The sequence below is a fragment of the Chinchilla lanigera genome, unplaced genomic scaffold, assembly GCF_000276665.1.
Source record: "Chinchilla lanigera isolate Chin_1 unplaced genomic scaffold, ChiLan1.0 scaffold00003, whole genome shotgun sequence".
Classification (NCBI taxonomy): domain Eukaryota; kingdom Metazoa; phylum Chordata; class Mammalia; order Rodentia; family Chinchillidae; genus Chinchilla; species Chinchilla lanigera.
Window position 1 is genome coordinate 29022268 of NW_004955404.1, and position 22956 is coordinate 29045223.

A 22956-nucleotide genomic window follows, 5' to 3' on the forward strand; every position below is an offset into this window, starting at 1 on the left:
CCGCTGAGCTAAATCCCCAGCCCCCTCTCATCTCTTTTTAAAAGCACATTCTAAATATTCAGTCTCTAGGAGGAGGTATACCTCCTGTATGCCGTTTAGTTCTCTATCAGACCATTTATACTGCTAATGTCTTCATGGTTTTTACTAAATATTTTACTGCCTTATGGTAATTTTTAACTTGTTTACATTATTCTTCTCCTTATTATCCTGTAAATGATGTACCTAGAGATTCAGCTGTGTTCATTTTTGGATGTACAGTGCCGAGTACAGAGCCTAGGTATATTTTATATGGAGAAGAGATCTAATAAACTTGTTAATTCAAAATTTATTGTTTATTTCTAGGTTATGGCTATTTTGTTGAGCTAAAATTTTCAGATTGCAAGCAGAGATCATGTACCTGAAATGCCTCATATGTAAGATTATTTTGGTACATCATAGTTGCTTAATATTGCCCATCACTAGTGATGTTTGTATTAATTTTGTTTTTCTATACTCTAAAAATGTGACATGCTTATTTTCCCAAAAGACACAGCTAAGTTTTTGATGAAAATCAGTAAACTAGTGAAGTTTATGATATAAGACAAGGACCTTATCACGATGCTAGGAGATAGTATAGTAGCCACCTAATTAATATATGCTGAATAACTAAATTACATGGAATATTCCATGCAAGAGTGAATGGTGCGCTATCTGTGAGCTGGAAATCCACTTGCTCTTGTTACTAACTTCCTCTGATACTATTCACAAAAGTTTGTTTCTGTCAACATTCTAACACATAAACTCTGGTTAAAAATAAACCTTTTGTAGAATAAATACGGTCCCACGTTTGCTGCAGTTTCTTCTATAAAAAGGCAGACCCTGTAATTCTAAAATCTGGACAGTCCCTGTTATAACATGCAATAGAATAAGGTGGAAATGAAATTGTGTGCATTCAGGAGCCAGGTCTTCATGGGTTTCTGGCCCCTTGGAATGCTGCCTGGGGACTGGAATGTGTGGAATCTCAAGATGAAGGACATTTGGAGAAGTCCAACCTCCTCCAATCCCCTGCTGAGTCTGCATCCTAGCTGTATTAGCTGATGCTCACCACATGAATAAGCCTAGGTGAGACCAGTAGAAAAGTCACTTCTCAACCCATGGGAGGGTAGGAAATAATGAGGCACAATTGGGTTAAGCCACTAAGTATCAAGGTGAGACAACTGATACAGGCATGACTAGAAATGACCAGTTTTGGATTCCTTTCCCTAACAAAGTAGAGTTATGAGCAACCAGAATCTCTCTCTCTCTCTCTTTTTTTTTTTTTTGGTTTTCTTTTCCAGTACCAGGAATTGAACTCATGACCTTGTGCTTGCTAGGCAGGTGCTGTGCCGCTGAGCTAAATCCCCAGCCCCTCAGAATCTCTCGTTAGTGGTCCCAGAGATCCCGACTAGAAGAAGGTTATTCAGTGGGATTATGAAAGCATTTCCAGCTCATTATGATAAGCGACGAAATAGAAAGGACCTGAGCAAGCACATGTTCACACATACTGATTTTGTAAATCTTCTATTCCTGGCAAGAAAGGATAAAATAAAGGTTTATCAGACCCATGTGAGACTCATCTAAATGTTGCAATGCTTCAAAAATTATAACAGTGAAAATTCAGTTTAAAAATATTTAAAAGCTAGCCAAAAAAGCCTAGAAATTTGAGAAAGAAATGCTGCAAAACAAAACTCCATTAATATTTAGTAACTTCCACAGAGCGTCTCCAAATGTGAGGCAGTCAGTAATGGGGCCAGATCTTCCCTGAATCAGAATTCTGGTCAATTCAGATACTGCGAAAAGAAAAAAACCTAAAAATTCTCAGAGCTGAACAGAGAGTGATAACTAAGAATATCTAAAATATCCCTGCTTTGGGGAACAATATAATCCCAATTTTTCCTTGTGTGCCATATAGCAGCTGCACAAATAAGCATTGGCTTCTTAATTACTTAGAGTAAATCACAAAATTATTTTGAAATATTCAGTGTGCAACAAACCTTGTCAATGGATTTGAATCCTAATATGTTTTAGTGTGACATACGTGCACAGCCCAAATAGTACACTTTTGATTTCATACATCATTATCGGTTTATATAATATATTCTTATATAAATTTAAAAATGAAGATCAGACATTCACAGTTTGCCTAAATGTAAAGTTCATTAAGCAGTAAGATAGAATTAGCAGGTATTTCCTTTTTAATCTGTAAGAAATAGATTACATAATAATTTTTATAGCTCTTTTACTACAGTCACTGCTCCAGTGACTTTTGTATATGTTAATATTCTTTCTCCTCACACAACTATTTGCTATGCAGTAAATATTAAATATATTCCCATTTTACAGATAAGAAAGCTGGTACAGAGGCAGATATATACATTTGCCCATGGTTACATGGCTAGTAATTACAGAGTTGGGATTTTATCCTGTGCAGCCCATCTTTCAAATATACATTTTTAGCCTTTATATTATAATTCTCCTTGAGGAAAATGAGTGACACTTAGCCTTTCAATTATAATGACAACAATTTTAGATTTCCCTGGGCTCACAAATACACTTTAAGTGTTTCAGTAGCTCCTACCCTCCCTTATTAGTTGAGCAGGGGCTGACCCTGTGCAGACAAGTTATATCCAAAGGGAGGAACAGAGTTGATGTATGTAGATCCCTTTTAGAGTACATTATGAAAAGAAAAGGGTTATTGATATCATGATACCATTATGTACATGGGAATCTCCACTCAAATGCCAGGGTCCCAAAGGCCAAGTGAAAAGGCCAAAGATATATTTATCGATTGCTTACTAAGGAACTATTACCAAGGCAGTCCAACCATAGCTTTCCCACCTTTCAATCTGAATTTGCTTTGTCTCTTTCAAATGTGTCTCAAAAAGAGGTTTATTTCAACAAGAGATGAAAAATTGATGATTTATTGTGGTATCTGTGTACATATTTTTGGCACTTAGCAGACAGCATGTTTTTTTCATATTTGAGATTTTTCCATAATATTGAACTTAAAAAAGTAATTCACAGGAGAAGAAATGATTTTAAAATGCATGTTCAATAATCACCTTGCTAAAATGAGCTAAAATCATATGTGATATTTAGCTTACCAGGAGGTCTTAGAATTTTGAGAGTCAAGGGCTTTTTTGAGAGTAGAAATTATTTCATTCACCAGAATGCACATAAGTAAATTTTTTCCAATTTCTTTCAGCGGGCCAATGAATCTTTTAAAATCTATCTACCAACTTCCAAGTTAAATAACTGCTCTTCATCCTCTATATATTTAATCCATTAAGTGGGGTAGATTGGAGATTTAAATGATGTATCTACCATATATTAATGTCAATAATGACTATTATCAGAACATTAATACTCATTGCCCATTATCTCGTAGTTAATACACGTTGTCCTCGGTGATCATGTATAACATACACTGGTACTAGCATCATTCTACATTTTGGATGTCTGAGACACGTATCGGATAACTTCCTCCCAATAAATGCTGAAGCCTAGTTTTGAAACTGGGTGAGTCAGAGTCCATACCTCCTGTGCTCTATGAGGCCAATTAGCACACTGTAACTGTCCAGTAAGCTTTTGCTGTTGTTACAATCACTGTTGCTATTTAAATATGAAAGTGGAACTTGTAAGGCAACAAACAGCACATCAGCAAAGGTTTTTTTCCTTGAATAAGGGAAAATGGATTTTTCTTTGATTTAATAATTGTCTCCTTCTGCCCTAGGTTCTAATAGTTAGATAATGGATCTTCTCAGCCATTATAGGTCTTCACCTCCAGCTGGGGACACATAACTTTTATTGTGGTCCATTATCTGGCCATTAGAGGCCACAAGTGTGTCCCTTGACCCTCTGCTTCACATTATGCTGAAGAAAATGTGTAGAAAATGTGAAGGCAGCAGCTTTTCCAGCAGCAGACGTCCAAGGAACTCCAGAGCCTCTTATATTGAGAACATTCATTTTCCTCCTGCTGTGAAGTCCATCATGCAAGACCGGAGGACAAAATGTCCTGATTCCAGTTCCCAGCCTTTGCTCTTGCCCTGTCACAGGAAGATGTCACACTTAGGAACTGCTAAACTCTACTGTGGTTATCCATATTTTCTTTTTATTTGAGCAAAGGCTTTGAATTGCTCAGAAGTTTGCTAAATGTGTTCAACTTAGTGAAATTTTTATATCTTGTCACTCATACCACTGACACCCGAACTTCAAACATTTCTGTGATTTAGAGATACTCTTGCTATGCACTTGTGACACACTTTGTTTTCAAAATTAAAATGAACTATAATTAATTCCAAATAGACACTTATATTTCAGAACTTTGCACCACATGAAATAATTGAAAGTGCTGTGAGAAGATATATAAATACCACCCACAGTTATTTGCTGACAGAACCTAGGAACATCTGTCAGGATTATTTTTATTCTTACCTAGAGAAACAAAAAATTTACAGGGGTTAGATAATTTCCAACATGGTTCAATACCTTGGACACCATTGAAAGAGAGTTGTTGGCTTTCTCAGTTGTTTTCATCTCAGTGTTATAATTTTACCCAGCTTTAGCTGGGTAAAATCTAAATTTTTGCTCTTTTGTCTTAATACACATCGCCTCTGTTTTTTTCAAGACTTGTCTAGCTCCTTTGCCAATCCCTGCTAATCCCATTGCTTGCATCTCAGTTTATTCTACTTATGGCAAAGTTAAAAAAAAATACTATACGTAGCCAAAATATGTAGCCTTTTAAAAAGAAAATAAATGCTTTTGGGAGGTTGAGCCCTGTATTCAAATATATAACATAGAATGCTTTCCCCCTATTTGAGTAATCCTAAAATAGAGGACTTTGTCCTCTCTTTGACCATTTTTCTATCTAGTTTTTCTCTTTCTCCTCTCATACCCTTTCCACTCTATAACTCTTGCTGAAAATCACATAGATGGATGGAAACTATCATTTTTTGAAAAGTGAAATCCACATATTTAATAGCAGATATATCAGTGTGTTATGGTTTATATCTAGATGTCCTCCCATAGCCTAATATGCTTATAGGTGGGGCTTTTGAGAGTGACTGGATCATGGGTGTGTGATTTGGATTAGTCCACTGCTTGGTCTAACATGGTTCTGTGGAATGATGGATGCATCCTGGCTGTTGATACCAATGAGTAGGCTTGGCATAAAAAGGGAGAGAATAAGGAAGGTTCTTTGCTTCCTACATGCCATGCTATGAATTATTTCTCCTCTGCAATGCCCCTCTGCCTTGGAGCCAGGCGACTATGCACTGAAACTTCTACAAAATGTGAGCTAAACTGAACCTTTACTGCTTTAAATTGTAGGTGTTGGGTATTTTGTCCCAACAATGAGAAAATAACTAAGACACAGTGGAAGCTGTGGCAAGGCTACTGCCCTAAGGTCATTTACAGCTAAAGAATTCAGTGAACTGGTCCTGCTGATGGCCTGCTGCTTGTAAATCACTGAGTCACCAGAGGCCTTCTCCAATAAATGCTGTGTACTATGATTGAAAATTTCCTGCTCTGTGTATCACCCTTGCTTACTCTTTAAACCACATTCACAAGGTGATGGTGGAATGTGCTTGTGGAAGCAGAATTCTTTTCATGGCTCTTCCTAAGACGCAAGTGCACAGAAGCTAAAGCTCTGATAAAGAGGAATGGAGGTCTTCCAATCAGCATTAACTTCCCATGAAGACATTTATGCTGCCCCGTGAAACCCCAAACAGACTAGAGAATTAGAAAGCCTGGTAACTGACTGAGCCTGGAGCTTTTCGGAGGAAAACATAATGTACCCATAGGAAGAAAAAGAATTCAGATTCCTATACTATCCAGAGAAGTATGGAGTGGGAGCGATCCTAGTGAATAGCCTGGTCTCCTGAGGATACAAGTCTTTGATCTGGTCTGGAACGCCTCCACCGAACAAGTACAAAAGGAATGCTGTGGTCAATACTGAGATTTCTGGTGTAGTTGCTGAAAGAAAAGTGAGTGGAATTAATTAAGACTAGCAAATATTAAAAGGAGGGGCTTGATGGAAGGATAACAAAATCCATTTTGATGATATTTGAGTCTGAGGTACAGGTAGAAAATCTAGAGGGAAATACTGAGATAGGTAGAATGTGTACCAGAGACTAGCGGAAGAGGTCAGATCAGAAAGGAGAGTAATTTTGGGTGTAAACGAACATGTGTAGGAAGAAACGACTAAGGCCAGGAAGAGTTGCCTGGGCAATGCCTCCATTTGGGACAAAGAAAAAAAAAGGAACCCAGAGAACATAAAGCAAAACAGGTCAAAGGGCAGGAGGCAAGCAAAGATCCTTCACAGAAGCTGAGGAAAAAAGATCTGAAGGATTCTTGTGACATAATTTTGCTTATGTCATAGTTAATTGTTGTGTCAGCTTGAATAAGGAACGCATAAATTAGCATATTCTGAGTGTGACTGAAGGGATTCACTGAAGGCAGAAGACCCACCCTGGGTGTGAGTGGCACCAGCCAAGTTGCTGTACCCTGAATGGAACAAAACATCAAAGAAGAAGGAAGTCTCAAGTCACTTCTGTTTCTTTGGAGGAGCTCCAGTGTTTTCCACTATCTTGGACACCCATCTCCTGGCTTCTACCGCAGACCCTTCAGCTTTCTGGTATGGATGCCCTCAGGACTCTGCAGTGAGCTCCGGGCTTTTGACTTTTGACTGAATCCCTTGGCTCTCCAGGATGCAGACAGCTCTTCTGTACTTTCCATACCTGGCTCTGCAGGCCCAGTGTAAGCCCACTTTGAACATTTTTATATTGATATATCTTATATTAAATCTGTTCCTCTAGTGAGCACTGATTGATACAGCTTATACAATGAACATGAACTGTAATTAATTGCCTTCTAAAATGTATTTGTTACATGATTAAGAAGCTCAAGATCATTGAAAGCAGTGCCCACTACTCCAGAGATGAATAGAAGACTAAGCACTATGAAAGGGCCATTGGATTTGGTTTGTCATAGTGACCCTGAGAGAGTAATTTTAGTAGGATGCTGATGACAGGAGCCAGACTACCAAGGAACAATAACTGAGAAGGAAGGAGGGGCATGGAATATAGATTTATTTCTTCCTCCAAAAATCCATTGGGTGGTTTGGCAATGACTTAAAGGAAAGAGAATGCCTGCTTAAAATGGTAAGGAGGAGAAGATTTTATATACTTGCTCATTTACATTAGGATGAGGAAATTTTGAGCAGAGTCAGGGTCACAAGCTCCCTGGAAAGGAGGTAATAGAAATGAAAAGAGATCCTTGGAAGACCAACGTTATGAGCAGGACTAGCAAAGACTGGTTTGGAGCACAGCGGACCAACCTTGGTAAGCAGAAAATTGTCTGAGATAGGAAGGTCATTCATGGACAGATAGGAATGACAGAAGGTCGTTCATTAACAGATGTTAATTGTACACTTGTCAGGTTCCCAGTGCTCTTGTCTCCACTAGAGATACAACCTAAATAGCAAAAGTCCCTGCTCAGTGTAATTCATCTTCTAGTGAGCAAGACAGCAGTGTGTGTGTGTGTGTGTGTGTGTGTGTGTGTGTGTGTGTGTTAAATTCTATAGAGTAAAATGAAGCAAAGAAGAGGGAGTAGAGAAGTGTCATTTTGGGTAGGGTGATCAGAGAAGCTTTATCAAAGAAGCAAGCTTTGGGACAGATTTCTAGGAGGTTGGGGAGCAAGTCAGGCTCATATGTTGGGGAAAAGGATTCAGTGTTGCACCAAAGAAAAAGAAAGTCACCAAGGCAAGAACTGATGTGTTTGAGATGAGCAGAGTATCTGCGAGAGAGGAAGACAGGCACGGGGGTGCAGGGAGTTGAGATCATATAGGCACTCATAGATTATGAGAAAGTCTTTACTTAAGGCTCTATGTGAGATGTGAATGTACTGATAGTCCCTAAAGAAAAGTGGCATGATATTTTAACAGGAATCCGTGGCTTCTATGTTGGAATAAATGGAGAATAAAGCCTGTTAGGAGACTATTGCAATAATCCAGGTGAGTAGTGATGGTGGCTTAGACTAAGGTTGCAGCAGTAGAAGAGATGGGGTCAGGTTCTGAATAAATATTGAAAATAGGTCTGGAAGTTTCATTAATAGATATGCAAGAAAGAATCCAAAGATGACTAACAATTTTGGTGTAAACAATGGGAATAATTGGATTTCAAAATGCAGGGATGGTTAGATTAAAAAGGAACAGGGACTGGAGGAAAAGGAGGGTGCAAAGATCCCAGTTTGGGATATGTTAATATTTTTAGAAGAATAATAGGTAGCCAGGTAGTTATTAATTTGGGAGTCCACATTATTTGGAGTTTGTGAAAATGAATGGAATCACCAAGAGAACAAGTGTGGATAAAAAAGAGAAGTGGTCCAATGTTCCAACCCTGGAGTATTCAGTGTTGAAATATTAAAGACAGAGAAATTCAAAAAGTGCCCCGAGAGTTTGAGCTGCAAGGACTCTGCACACAAATACAAACACATGTGCATGCGTGTGCACACACGCACACACACAAAAAGTACATAAAATTACAAGGACTTAAATAGTCCAATCCTCTGCGAATATGAAGACTTAGTTAACTGTAGAACTAGTGGATTCTTCTGGGAAGCCTTCTACATCCCTCCAAGCATGGTTCTTTGCCATTGTGTGGTTTCATGGTACCCTGTATCATGGTACTCCGACTTTCCACATCCTAAAGACATGGTAAATCTTCTGTTTCTTCCACAAAACTACACACTACTTGAGGACCCTGGTCTATTTGTCTTACTATTGCATTCACAATGTCCAGCAAGTACTAGCTACAAACAAAGCACTCAATAAAAATTTGTCAATTCAATTTTAAAAAAGATTATCAGAGTTTGATAAGATGAGGACAAACGAGATAAAGACACACCTACAGGAAAGCCAGCCTATTTACCTTCAAGTCTTTCAGGACTTCAGGTCAAAACTATTGTCACAATCCGTAACCTACTCCATTTGTTTACTTTAAACATGGCTACTATGACTTTCCAGACCCTGATATATGTTTTTTATGCACAGATTAATAATCTTCTTCCTAATCTATGACTCCTTTTCATCAGAGCTAACTTCCTATCCCATTCCAATTGAGTCTGATTTTGATTTACTCCTGTACAACTGCCTACCTCAGTGATTACCTCATCTTATTTTGACCTATTGAGTTACAACATGGGAATTTAATCTCCTGAAGTGGATAGAATACTTCCACTTAAAGCTTCAAATATGATTAGTTTAGTTTAAAAATGCTATAGATCTGTAGAGTTAAATTAGTTCTTTTAAAAAATTCCAATAGAAGCCTTTGAGAAATTTATTAATACTTAAACTTCACTATTATAAACCAGAAAAAGAGGTTATTAAATTAATGCAATTATTTTGGAATCAAATACCCTGAATTTAAAGAAAGATAGGAAATTAATTTTCCAGCACTACTTTCTATGAATTTTAAGGTAAATTAGCATTCCTATAAATATTTCTGATTGCCAGGCATGGTGGTGCACACCTGTAATCCCAGTACTCAGGAGGCTGAGGCAAGAGGATTGTTGTGAGTTCAAGACTATCCTGAGCCACAAAGTGAGCTCAAGACCAGCTTGAACTGGACAGTGAGACCTTACCTCAAAAAAAGACAATAAATAAATAAATAAATAAATATTTCTGAAATGTACCTGAAAACAATAAACAAAACATGAGCCAGGCAGGCACACGTGCCTGTAACTTCAGCACTCTGGGAGGCTGGAGGATTGCAAATTCAAGCTCAGCCTAGGCAATTTAGTGACATAATGCAATTTTGTCTTGAAACAAAAAATTGAACAAAGGCTGGGAATGTAGCTCAATGCAAAGGCCCTGGGTTCAAACTTCAGCACCACACATACATACATACTCACAAAGTTGTAGCATTTAAAAATACATCTACAGTTTCTTTACATTCATTCTGGGAAAGAAGGGATGCTTCCTTCTTTTCTATCCTTAAAGGATAGAAAAAAATAAGCGTGTCTGAGTGAATAAATGGCACTGTGACTTCCCACTGGTTTTCTTTCGCATTCTTGGCCAGGGGAAAAGCCAGCTACCATGTGCTGATGTGCTGTGGAGATGACTAAGTAGCAGGGCACAGAGGACTCCTGCCAAGAGCAGGAGTGGGTGAACCATCTGAGAAGGGCTGTCTGCCCCAGCCCAGGCTTCAGGTAACCATAGTCCCTGGATGGATATAGTCAGTGCACCACTATAAGAAAACTTGAGCCAGAAACATCCAACAAACACAAAAGAGAACACAGCATCAGTTCTTAATACCTTGATGTCAGAGTTTACAAGCATAATCATGGGGCTTACTGTAATCGACTCATTCTCTTTGTGTTTTCATCTGTTCCAAAGGCTCTAAACAATTTTCAATCCTTCTAGAGAAATAATGTCCCCTTCATATTTTTTGGTTTGAAAAATGATGTTTAGTCAAAATGTTGTTAAAAAAAGAACTGAATTGGGATTTTTAAAAAAAATAGTGAGTCCTGTTAGACATCTGTGTGAATCCTGTCACCTGGATCTTCCTGGGGTATTTTGTATCTGGAAGGCTTGTGCTCTGGAAAATGCTTAAATCTTAAGAGAGGATAAATTTGACAAAGGTACATAACCTCCCAGGTGTTTTAGTATAACACTTGGACATGGCCAGCTGGTTCTTTGGTAGGGTAGTAAGAGTCAGAACTCAGCCTTCAGAAAGCTTGTATATTAGTTAGTTTTTCCATTGCTTAGACAAACCATACAATACTCACAAATTAAAGAAGGAAAGGTTAATTTTGGCTCACCATTTCAGAGGGCTCAGTCCATAGTTAACTGGCTCTAAGGCAGAAACATAACAGTGGAGAGTTGTTGAGGGGCAAATGTGCTTAGTTCATGGTGGCTGAGAAACAGAGAAGTGGAACAGCAACAGAGAAAAAAAGGGCCAAGGATCATATACAGACGCTATAGTCATGCCTCTATCACTCACCAGATACACTCAGAAGTGTGTTTGCTGATACCTTAGGCAGCTCCCACACCAATCAAATGGGCAATTAAATTTAACCATCACTGGGAGATTGTTTTAAAGCTTCCCTAATAAGTTTCAAGATTCAAGATTCTCTGATCCAAGAAAGAGCCTGAAGATACTCACATTAGCCAAAGGGAAAGTTGGAAGATATTACACAACTAAGCAAGCCCAGACAGAGTCCAATATTTCACCACAAAGCAAGGCAGATATGTTCTGAGTTCTAAGGAGGCAGAGTCCAGGGAGTTATATATTTTTCCAGAATAGCACTAGGGTTGAGATCTATAATGCAGTGAGTTTTAGTCTAAGATAGGAAGTGTGAAAAACAGAAAAGCGACTGAACCAGGAGAATTCACAGATGTATAATTTGGGAAACCCCTGTAACGAAAATGGAGCATAATTCTTTCCTTTTGCTCAGTTACTATGAAGATCACAAGAAGGAATTCAAGAGCAGTGATATTGCGTGCTGTGAATTTTAACTACAAGGCTGAGTATGTAGCTCAGTAGAAGAATATGTACTTAGCATGTGCATGCACTTCAGTTTAATTTCCAGTAAGGGCCTGGGCTCAACTGCATATGCATTTAAAAATGGCTGTGCTCTTACTCTGTCCAACACCTCATGCTATGTTAGGTATTATAAAGAAAATATTTTCTGTGTTCAGTTTGAGGATCAGTCTGAGAGCTTCAGATTTGTGTAGTGACCCCAGGCTAGTCAGAGGCCTCCAGAACCCAAGTCAAGAACAGAGGTACTAGAATCTTCAACTCTTTTTATTTACCTGTGTGGACTTCAGAGTCCTTTCTTTTCAAGTTTTTTCTTCATTTGATTATCATGATTTTAATGATTTTTGTTTTTCACTGTTTTTATTTTTTTCTTGAGACAGAGTCTCATTACATAGCTAGGCTGGCCTTGAACTCACTAAATACACTAGCATGGCCTCAAACTCATGGTGGTCCTACTGCCCCAGCCTCCCAAGTACTGGGATTATAGTCAGGTACCAACTTGCCTGGCTAGATTTTGTGTCTTGATTTTTATAGCTCATTTGTTTCCTTTTATGTGGTTCTGTGGATCAAGGCCTTGTACGTGCTAGGAGAGTGCTTTCCCACTGAACTACAAACTCCAGTTCAGAATCTTAATGAGACATGAAATTGCTTCTATATCTTCCCAGCCACAATTTTGGGACAATGAATTCATTTCTTGAAAGGCTAATATACATTTCCAGCTAATTTATGTAGTGAGCAGTATGTCAGGAGCAAGAAGACAAAGAAAAAATTTCAGTTCTGGCACTAGGATGTCACTCCACTAATTCTAAACTAGTCCACTAAATCAGAACTATTCCCAAATGGACAGCTCAGCACGTTTAGTGATATGTCTGGAACCATGGAATAAATTTGATTTCCCAACTCCAGTCTGCACAGTTCATTTTGATACAATGGTCCCTGCATTCAAAAGTCACTGTGAGCTTTCCATATAGAAAGTATTGTGTCTGGAACTATAGAGAAAATAAAATAAAGAAAATAGGTCTCTTTCCTAGCTGCCATGTGTATTCCTTTCTTCCTTCATTCTTCCCTTCCCCCTTTTTTCTTTTCAGTATATTTGTTTGGCACCTATTGGGACAAGTCCACAATGGTGAGCATGAGTAAACAATCTCTAACCTTATGGTGCATATGAATAAGCAGACATCGATCATACAATCACACAAATACATGTAAAACTGCCATTGTGGGTAAGTGCTTCAAAAGAATACTACATGAAGTTATGACAACATATATTAAGGAAATTTCTGTGAGTCAGAAAAACTTGTTCTTTGAAAGGGTAGCTTGAAAGAAGAGCTGAAGAATAAATCGCAACAGAAAATATGGTATTACAACATAGAGAAAAGAATATACAAAGGTCTTGTGATAAAAAAAAGACACCACAAAGGTCTGAAGGAAAGCTCAAGATTAAAGAGAGAGAAGAGTGTGACTGAGGGACGTTGGATGTATTGGGAGAAGCCCACGTCACAAAGGCTTATATATGCCACTGAAGGGAGTGAGAAACATATTCTGCAAGGAGGCAAAGAGGGAAAGTAGAGAAAGGGCAGGTAGTGATCTCGTCATAGACCAGCTAAAGAATATTGCGGTAAACAAAGTCAGGAGCAAGTGCAACTGGGGTCACATGGTGATAACAGGACAGATGAAAGTAAGTGTGGATGAGCTGACAGATACCTAAAGTCTGTGTTAGATGATGGGCATGATTCTCAGCAAAGCAGAGGCAACATCAAGAGCTACAGGTCTATTCAGTTGATGGAGTCACCATGATAGGGAATGGAAGAATAGGACCACATTTTGAAACGCATCTTTGTCATTTTGTCACTTGTTGCTGGAATGAAGTGCCTAGCCCTCACAATTTAAAGGAGGAGAGCTTTATTTTGGTCCAGGTATTAGAAATGTCAGCCATGTGTGGTCAGGTGGCAGGGTGCAAGGGCCTGAGCAGAGGGAAACTACTCATGTCACAGTAGCCAGACAGCAGAGAGAGAAGGGAAGGGCCGAGGAGGGAGATGCACCCTTTCAGGTCATGCTCACAGTGACCCTCTGCTTCCAACAAGGGCCTACCTTTTAACATCAAGCCCAGTACAGAGCCCTTATGATGAAATCACTTTGCATAAGTCCCTGCCTCTGAGCACATGAGGCTTTGGAGGAACATCCAGATATGTAACAGCTGGACATGCATTATCATCTACCATAGGTCCTCAGTTTCCTTGTGATTCAGAATAGTTACCTACAGGATGGGTGGATGATCCAACAGATGTTTGTTGACTATTAGTTTTTTCTGAAAGTGTACTAAACAATTCAGAGAAACACATAGACGAATATACCCAATCCTACTCTTAAGAATATTTCAGGGCACAGGGGCTGCAATACGGCACTTTCTTAGTATGTGCAAAGCCCTTGATTTGTTTCTAAGTACCTAAAATGTTCTTTTAGACTCATCAGGAAGACAAACAAATAGATGATAACGTAAAAGGTAAGTTCTGTAATAATTGCCATAAAAGAAGAATGGACAGATGCTAAGGGAACTCAAAGGAAGAAAACCTAGTCTTTCCCCGGGGAAATCTAGATGAGAGTGTGAATGCCAAGTGGGAGTTAGTGTAAGAAAATGAGGAGGGGAAAGGTCTTCTGAACCTTGGAAAATGAAAACCCAGCGTTTGGGGGAAATCCAGGTGAGACTAGGACAGTAGTGTGGTTCTAGTGATGGCAAAAGCTAGGGAAGATAGTATTAACTCCCCTAAATTTGTATGCTATGAAAATATACTACAGATATTGGAAAATGGGCAAAAAAGTTCAAATGGGAAGGGGAATAAGAAAGGCAGGAGGGAAAGGAAGGAAGGGGAAAAAATAAAGAGAATAGAAGGAAAAAATAGAAACAATGTTTTTATAAATAAGCAGGGGAAAAGTGGGTGAAGGCAGGGGAGGGGAATGGGGAAAAAAGAGCACAGTCTATCATGTACACGCACAGAATCCCTGATGAATGTTGTCATTACGTATACCTAAGATGTACCAATACAATTTTTTAAAAAAGCAACAAAAAATTATTTGATGTTGATCCTCAAATAATGAGGATCTACTCCAGCATTTTAAGCAGATGAATGTCATCTCGATATCGGACTTTGCGTGTATAAAGATCTTCTGATGATATAATAGCATAGATTTGACAGGAGAGGACCTGGCGGCATGCAGACCAGGTTGAAATCTGTTGCAGCAGTGTTGGTCACACCCTAAACAGAGTTCTTCAACCTCGGTCTGTGACATTTGGGCTAGAGTGCTCTTTGCTATGGGGACTGTCCTGCACCCCATATGATGCTGAGCAGCACCCCAGGCCTTTACCCACTAAGACCAGTAGCACCCCTTCTCTTAGTTGTAACAATCAAAAATACGTTTCCCCATATTCCCAGGAAGATAAACACTTTGAGCCTGGAATCACTGGTCATAATTCAGGTTGAGTAGGACTGGGGAAGAAATGGATGCATTTGAGAGATGCAAATGAAACAATATGTAAAACATCATGACTCACAGAACTTAGAGATGAATGAGGGAGAAAGAGGTGTAAGAAGAACTGAGATGAAAGGGAGAATAGAACATAACAGATGCTTTTCAGCTACAGAGCCTACATTTTCTACTGCGGCCTCAGGGGCTCAGTGGGGTGAGGGGTACCCAGTCACCCAGAAGCAAAGAGTTTTGGCAATGGTAACTGAAGACAAAACACAGCTATGTAAGATCCATCCAGTTGTTGAAGAGTAAGATGCCTGCCAGAGCACATGCATGGATATGCAGGTTTAAAGACTTGCCCACAGGAGCAGATGGGATCTGAATGCCAATTCCACTTAAGTTATTAAACCAATGTCTAGATGTAGGCCAGCATTTATCCAAAAACAGGAAGCCTTTTGTTAATGTCTCAAAAGTACCTTATTAGTTGCAACTAGTCTTTTTTTCCCCTTAATGAAGACAAAATTTTTCCCTTGGTCTGATGACAGTGATTTGCATTTTCCAACCAATAAGAAGGTAAGGAATTTTGGTTCTGTGGCTTATACTTGCTTTGATGTCTGAGAAATTATAATGTAATGCTTGTTATACGGTTCATCTACAGAAGTGAAACACCAATAAAAAACAGTAACAGTGATCCACTGGGTTACAGATTTCGGGTTACTTACTCCTGTATCCATTCCCCTTCTCTTTTCTTAGATAAAGGGGACAGAGATGGAAGAGATTAATCTCAAGGCAGCAAATTGCTCTGTGAAAGAACTACATTTTCCAGGCCATCTTGCAGCCTGGTGTGGTCATGTGACTAAGTTTTAGTCAATGAGAAGCCAGGAAGAATGTGAGACTCTAAAGTGGAAAATGGAAGAGAAAAAAGGGCCAGAGATGTAGCTCAGTGGCACAAGTGGCTGCCTTGCAAGTTCAAGGTCCTGAGTTTGATTCCTGGTTCCATAGATAAATAAATAAATAAAATAAAGTGGAAAATGAGTGGCTCTCTGGTCTTCTTCCTTTCTCCTAACTGGAATGGAGATGAAATCACAAGAGCTGGAGCAGACAAGTGCCCTTTGCTAATGAAAGAACAACATGGAAAATTATAATAGGACAGCTTCTAGTTCCTAGAATGTAACCTTTGAGAATAAGTGTTATGATTTACATCTAGATGTTCCCCCAAAGCCTCATGAGCTCACAGGTGGGTTTTGGAGAGCTGATTGCATAATGGAGATGTAATACTCTTCAGTGGATGAGTTTGTAGCTGAATATGATGTTGGGAGATGAAGCCTGGTTGGAAGAGGTGGATCACTGGGGGCATGACCTGGAAGGATCTATTTCTCTTTCTTGTCCTTTGATCTTTCTCTGTTTCTGTGCCATGTGAAACCCTCTTCTGCCACACTGCTCTGTCATGCCATCCTGCATTAGAGCAAACCAGCTATGGACTGACACCTCTACGAGCTGTGCACCGTAATGAACCTTTCCTCATTGTGGATGTCAGGTGTTGTGTCTCAACAATGAGAAAGTAACCAAGAATGTGAGGCTGTTATAAATAATGCAGATTAGGAGCAGCTTTATAGCAAGACTTGAGGTGAGAATCTGGATTAATATCTTCTTTCTTTCTCTTTCTCAGTGGTGTCACTTTGTCTTGACCTTTGGACCAAACACTTTATAATTAATCAGTTAAGATATTTATTTGAAGCAATCCAGAGAGGGCAGAACTATGAAATAAATGTAATAATATAATAAACACAAAGTCTCACATGTATTTCAGTTTCCTTATCCTGTGCACAGGTATGTAACACTTTCTCCTCACAAAGGACTTTTTGACCACAAAGCCTTCAATTCCCTCACCATCTTTCTTCCACATGTGTGCAAATGTTAATCATCACCACTTGGAACTAGCTTATTTCCTCATCTTTACTCTGGATGTTCTGATGATTATCACCAGGACCACTTTTTTCCTATTGGATTGTTATTATATCCTGAAGTAGCTTTCATTGTCAAAATGGGAAGGCTGATTCAATCTTTATCAAGATGGAGAATGAGCCATTTGATGCAAACTAAATGCTTATTTGAGGATAGCTATGTGTGTACATGTGTACAGGCCTGTCCACCCACCTCGGCTATTAACTCAAACTGTATTCTCTTCTCTTTCATTCAGGGACTGGAACACTCAATAAAAACCTTTCACTTAAACTGTTACAAATAATAGCAAGATGGCAGTACAGTGGAAAAATGCAGGAAGCAAATAAACATACTAAATGTTTTGTCATCTTTAGTTGTGTGTTAATTTTATGTATCCTATGTTGTAAATTATGACAGTATTTTAAAAGACTGTCGACTGTGACTTTTACCAATGATTCTCGAAGATTCCTCTTTCTAACTTTTCTCTGCCATCACAGAAAACTTGTTTGATCTGAACATGATTTTTGCCTAAGGCTTCATAAAATTCAATAGTTGTTAAACTTTAGTTTCTGTCTTATAAGCATTCTATATTAAATTATCTAAGATTTCATTCCAGAATAAAAGTAATCAGAATATTTAATATATCAATTCCTATCTTGATCTAAGACATAAAGCATGAACTAAATGAATAAAGTTTATGCCATGAATTATTAATTTTTCTCTTCTAAAACTGAGGTTTTGGGGTTTTTTGGTGGTTGTTTAAATGAACATTCTAACTTTATCTACGGTTCAGGTAGTTGTTGTGATGAGATAAAAAGCTGCATAGGACATGTGTTTTGTCCTCATGAGTAAGAAGTATGAGCAAAAGTGTGGTGGGGTGGAGCCAAGCACAGCACAGAGGAAACCCGAAGGACAAAGAGGAAAAGAGGCAAAGATGAGCAACACAATGTAGGCTGCAGCGGAGGAACACCTGGCACCACGGCATTCTTCATGTCAAGCTCTCAATCTTTTTTCAAATGAAACCATGGATATTCTCCTATAAGAATATATATGAGGGGCTGGGGATTTAGCTCAGCGGCAAAAGCGCCTGCCTGGCAAGCGCAAGGTCGTGAGTTCGGTTCCCGGTACCGGAGAAAAAAACAAACAAAAAAAAGGATATATATGACAGTAATCACTCATCAGTAGTACTCCCCATTCACTAAACACTCACTGTGTCCCAAGCATCATCTCCTTTTATTCTGACTTTAAGAGATAGATGATATTAACCCCATCTTATTAAGGAAAATGCACCCAAAGAAATGAATTTATCTGCACAAGACACTCAGCCAACAGAGGGATAAATATGGATGCTGCTTATATGGTGGAAACAAACTCTCCACTGTTTTCCTTCTCACTCCAGCATCTGTAAGTAGGGAGAGGCCTTTTGAATTTGAGATAGCAAGATAGGATAAATAGATGTGAATGCTCTTCAATCTTATGTGAGCAGCATACCTCAAGAAAAGGAGGCTCAGGTGTCTAGGGCACCTGAATATCATGTATCATGGCATAACACAAAAAACAGTTTCACAATAAATTTCTTCTCACAATAGTTAAAATATTCCCTGAAATTTTTAATTAAACATTATTTTATGTTTTTATCTAAGTATGGAATTTGGCAGGATAACTTGGACTGGCAGGCTACATTGACAAGTTATATGAAATCTTTGAATGTCTCATCACTGGGAAAATCTCCACCTCAAATGTGGTTCTGAGAATTGAATTGGATAGTATAGGCAATACAGTAAATACTTCAAGAATTTGATCAGAAAGCTAATAATAGGTGTACACTGTGAAAGGTACACACTAACAAGACTTACTATTATTAGCAATTGGTTTTATTGCTATTCATTTTGATTCATTTTCAAATTAATATTTTAGCTCTTATTTCTAATGAGAATGGTTGAAATTAAAGCCCTTGAAACTTAGAAAATCTTCAATATTACATAAAGACAACTAAGTTCCTAGCTCATTTATTACATAAAGCTCTCTGAATTCAAGCCAAAAGAGCTCTGGTTCTGTTTATAACTATTTCACGTTAAACAGGGATTTAATTTTAAAATTGTTATCACCCTTATACTCCAGATTTCTTTTATTCCCTGCCTGGGAAGAGTTCACACCACATTTTCTTCATGAAGTCATTTACATTTTTGAAGGCCAAGTTTCTTTTTATGTAGACAGCTCTAACTTCCTTGGATTATATTTTATATTTCTGGTGTCCCTGGTGTTTGGTACTCTTCCCAAGCTAGGATCATCTTAAAATTTTATGAGTATGTTTTGAGGTCTGCATCTTTCCCCAACACATTAAAAAATATATTGAGTTAGAAAGAATCTCACACATATCCCTATGGTAAATAAACTTACTACATTTCACTAATTCAACAAAGATTCCTACAAAATTTATTCAACTCACTTCAACAAACGCCTTCTATATAGCTGTGGAGGCTTGAGGTAGAATTGCATCATCCCACTCTCAGTGATTTTACATGTACATTACCCAGATGAAACCATTTAGCATCTGAGTATTATCCTTTGATGTTTGCTCAGTGCAAAGGTGAGAGAACGCATCTTATTTGCTTAAATCCATCACAGTTTGAACACTAAAAGCTTACTATTAATTCATCAAATGTAGAGATTAAGAATAATGGCTATGTGCTTGTGTTCTTGTTTATTATTTGTAGACTAATTTATAATTGAGGAAGCAAATGATTTTGAAGTTAAAAGACAGTAAACACCTTACTTGATGTGACACTTCAAAAGCCTAGAGAGGGTGCAATTGTTCAAACACGATCCAAGAGAGCAAAACATCTAGTAGTGTACAGTGTATATCTTCTACTATTCTGTGCTGCCTTTGTACGTCACATATGTTTTCTTTTCTTTGACAATAAGCTCTTTAAAGACTAGCTTTCTATCAAGTGTAGATTTTGCGCTGATCCTATTATACTTTAAGTATTAAATATGAGTTGACTATATATAAAATTGATATTTAGTATTAAAATCTAATAACACTTGTGTAAGTTTGTGTTTTGGATATGTGGGGAAAATGACTGATAATCCACCAAAAACTAATACTTCTTCTGCAGTCTTGAGCTGTTCCTGGGATGTGGCCACCCCAGGTTCCTTTGCATCCACATAGGGCCATCAGGCTAGTTCTCAATGATCCAGTGGAAATACAGTGTGTTACTTGAGTACAAGGCTGTTAAACAGTAAGCCTGACACCTATACCTTCTTTCTCTTTTTCTTTATATGTGAAGGACTCTAAAATCTGAAAGACATGATGAAGCCTGAAAATATGAGAAGCCCATGATCTGAAAATTATATGTGGAGGAAAGGAACCTCTTGGTTAGTTGCACCTATACCATTAGATGAGTCCATATGTTGATTTTTTGACACTGTGACAAAATATCCAAGACAATCAGCCTATGGAGAGAAAAGTTTACAAGAAGGAGAGCTTTGGAGGTTCTAATGCACAGTCAGTTGGTTCCATTGTTTCAGGAACCCTGATGAGGCGGTACATCATGCCTGAACTAGTGGTACAGGCATTTTCTTACCTCATGGTGGCCAAGAAGTCAAAGGTAAAGAGGAAGAGGCTGGTTATTCCATCTCCTCTTCAAGGCCACACCCCCAATGACCTAACTTCCTCCAAAGAGGCCCCATTTCTCAAAGGTTTCACCACCTCCCCATAATGCCGTGGGCTGAGGGCCAAGCTATTAACATGGCGACCTTGGGAAACACTTAACCAAACCGTAGCAGACTGTAAACTTTTGCTCTATTAAGTTACAGGCTTGAGAAATTACTTTGCCACAGTAGCTAAAATTATCCTAACATAGAGGTCATTATAGAAAGCCCTTAAGGTTAAAGGATTATGCAATTGCACTTTGGAGGTGTTGAATTGTGCACACTAATGGTAGCTCAATCACTTACTTTTTTTTGAATGACTTTTCATTCTGGTCTCCTACCTCTTTTGATTGATTTTGTCAGGGACAGATTCTCCTTTATTTAAAAATATCTCAAAGACATCAGCTCCTGAATGGTATATCCTGATGTAATCGGAAAAATGAAAAAGCTATGGGAAAGGAAATTAAGAAAGTGGGTGTATAAATGCCATTAATGCTGCCCCAGATCAGCACTTCTCTCCTCAAATGCAGAGGGAGACTTCACTGCCTGTCCCCTTGCATCTAGCCACGAAGGTGTGATCTTATAATCAGTGAATGAGAGAGGAAAGGAAATGTGTCACTTTTGTGCCAAAGAATTTGAACTGGTGAACCATGTCTTTGCTCTCACTCATCCTCTAAAGTGGTTACCTTAGAAATTGCTGCTATCTTAAACAGTGGCTCATAATTTTGGAAGAAATTTGGAACCCTAAGGCATCAGATGGAGCATCACCTCTTCCAACTCTCAGCCAACTTCTCATGAAAGTGTCATAAATTGTGGCGTCAGGCTGTTGAGACTGATGTTTTAATTTTTATAATAGTGGTTATTACAAATTGTCTTGACAAAGTGTCGAGCTGTGTGAAGTTCAAAGGAAGGGGAATTATTGGAGGGGAATATTTATAAAGTTTGCAGGTTTTACATATGTCTTAATCAGCTAGGGCAAGAAACTAGAAGAAACAATCTTTTGTGGCATAAAGAGGCTACTACTGAATTCCAATGACCCTTTTTAGGAAAGCTTCTGAGAGTCACAGCCTGTGAAGACTAGCACTGTGAGGAAAGAGAAAAGAGGAATGACCTGAGTTTCTTACTAAAACAAAAACAAAATAAAAAGCACCACCAGCCCAATTGCAGCCATACTTAGAACTAATGGCAATAGGAATCAAACCTTGGTAGTGTACTGTATGTAATGAAGACAATTTGGAGGGTTGAGTTCTAATTTAATTAGTCTACTATGGGTCGAGCATCCCTAACTAAAAAAACTGAAATACAAATTGCTCCTAAATCTGAAACCTGAGCATCAACATGATTCAAATGGACATGTTGGGATATTTTGATTTAATATTAACAATGCTGAATCAGTAGAGTCTATGCAAATATTTAGAAATCTGAAAAACTTGGACATATGAAAGGCGGTTCCAAAGATTTTGGGTAAGGATTACTCAACTATAATTTGACCTGTAGTGGCTGTAGGTGAATTTGTATTTTCTTTTCCTTCTTGTCTCTGTTTCCTTTTTTATAAAATAAGTGTAATAATCTCTTCCTTGCTCATCCTCTACCGTTTTAGTAGATAAAATTATACAATTGAGGATGAATCTCAAGGAAGATGCCAAGGTGCTATAAAATACGATATATCTTTGTGATGCTTAGACCTTTCAACTTTCTATTTTCACTAACCAAACAGAGGGAATCCCATTGTGAATAAATGTTGGCAACCTGTTTTTTTTTTTTTTTTAAATAAGATTGAGACTATGTCTTACTTCTCACATTTCTAACTGCACAAAGCACAGAATATTTTACTTAGTTGGTCTGTTATGATGTTTATGAAACTTTCTACTGTAACTTGAAATGTTTCCTTTATCCTTATAAGACTAGATATTACTAGACTCCTCAGTTCAAAACATGTTGAAGTGTTTTTTTGTGTGATTTTGAAAAAGTAGAAGTTTTAAAGTCACAAAGCTTTGACTTCAGGTTCTGCCTTGAATCTCAATGCCCCTCTGATTCTGCAGGACCTCACTATATTACATTTCTTTTCTGAAGTCACCCATTTAGCTTTTTCTCAGATCATTTGCATGAGCAGAAAATGTATTTGATTATCTTTCATCTCAGAAAACAAGATAAACCACACCTAGCTTCCCAAGCTGTGTGCCTCTAATTTCTCTACCTTCCTTGAAAAGATTATCAGTATTTCCTTTAATTTCTTTCTCTCCTGGTCTTTCTTAGTACTTTCCAGCTGATCGTTAGTCCCCACAACTCTATCGGAACTTTTCATCAATACTACTGTCTTGGTTACTTTTTCTCGTTG

The 22956-nt window shown here is 38.2% G+C and overlaps 1 long non-coding RNA gene across 1 annotated transcript; it reads left to right on the top strand.

Moving 5' to 3' along the window:
* The first annotated feature begins 6465 nt into the window (after nucleotides 1-6465).
* Nucleotides 6466-15971, top strand: LOC102013467. The gene is made up of 4 exons (XR_001235108.1): nucleotides 6466-6774; nucleotides 7961-8029; nucleotides 12644-12778; nucleotides 15774-15971. It is a non-coding gene; the product is annotated as an uncharacterized LOC102013467 (long non-coding RNA).
* Nucleotides 15972-22956: the final 6985 nt, after the last annotated feature.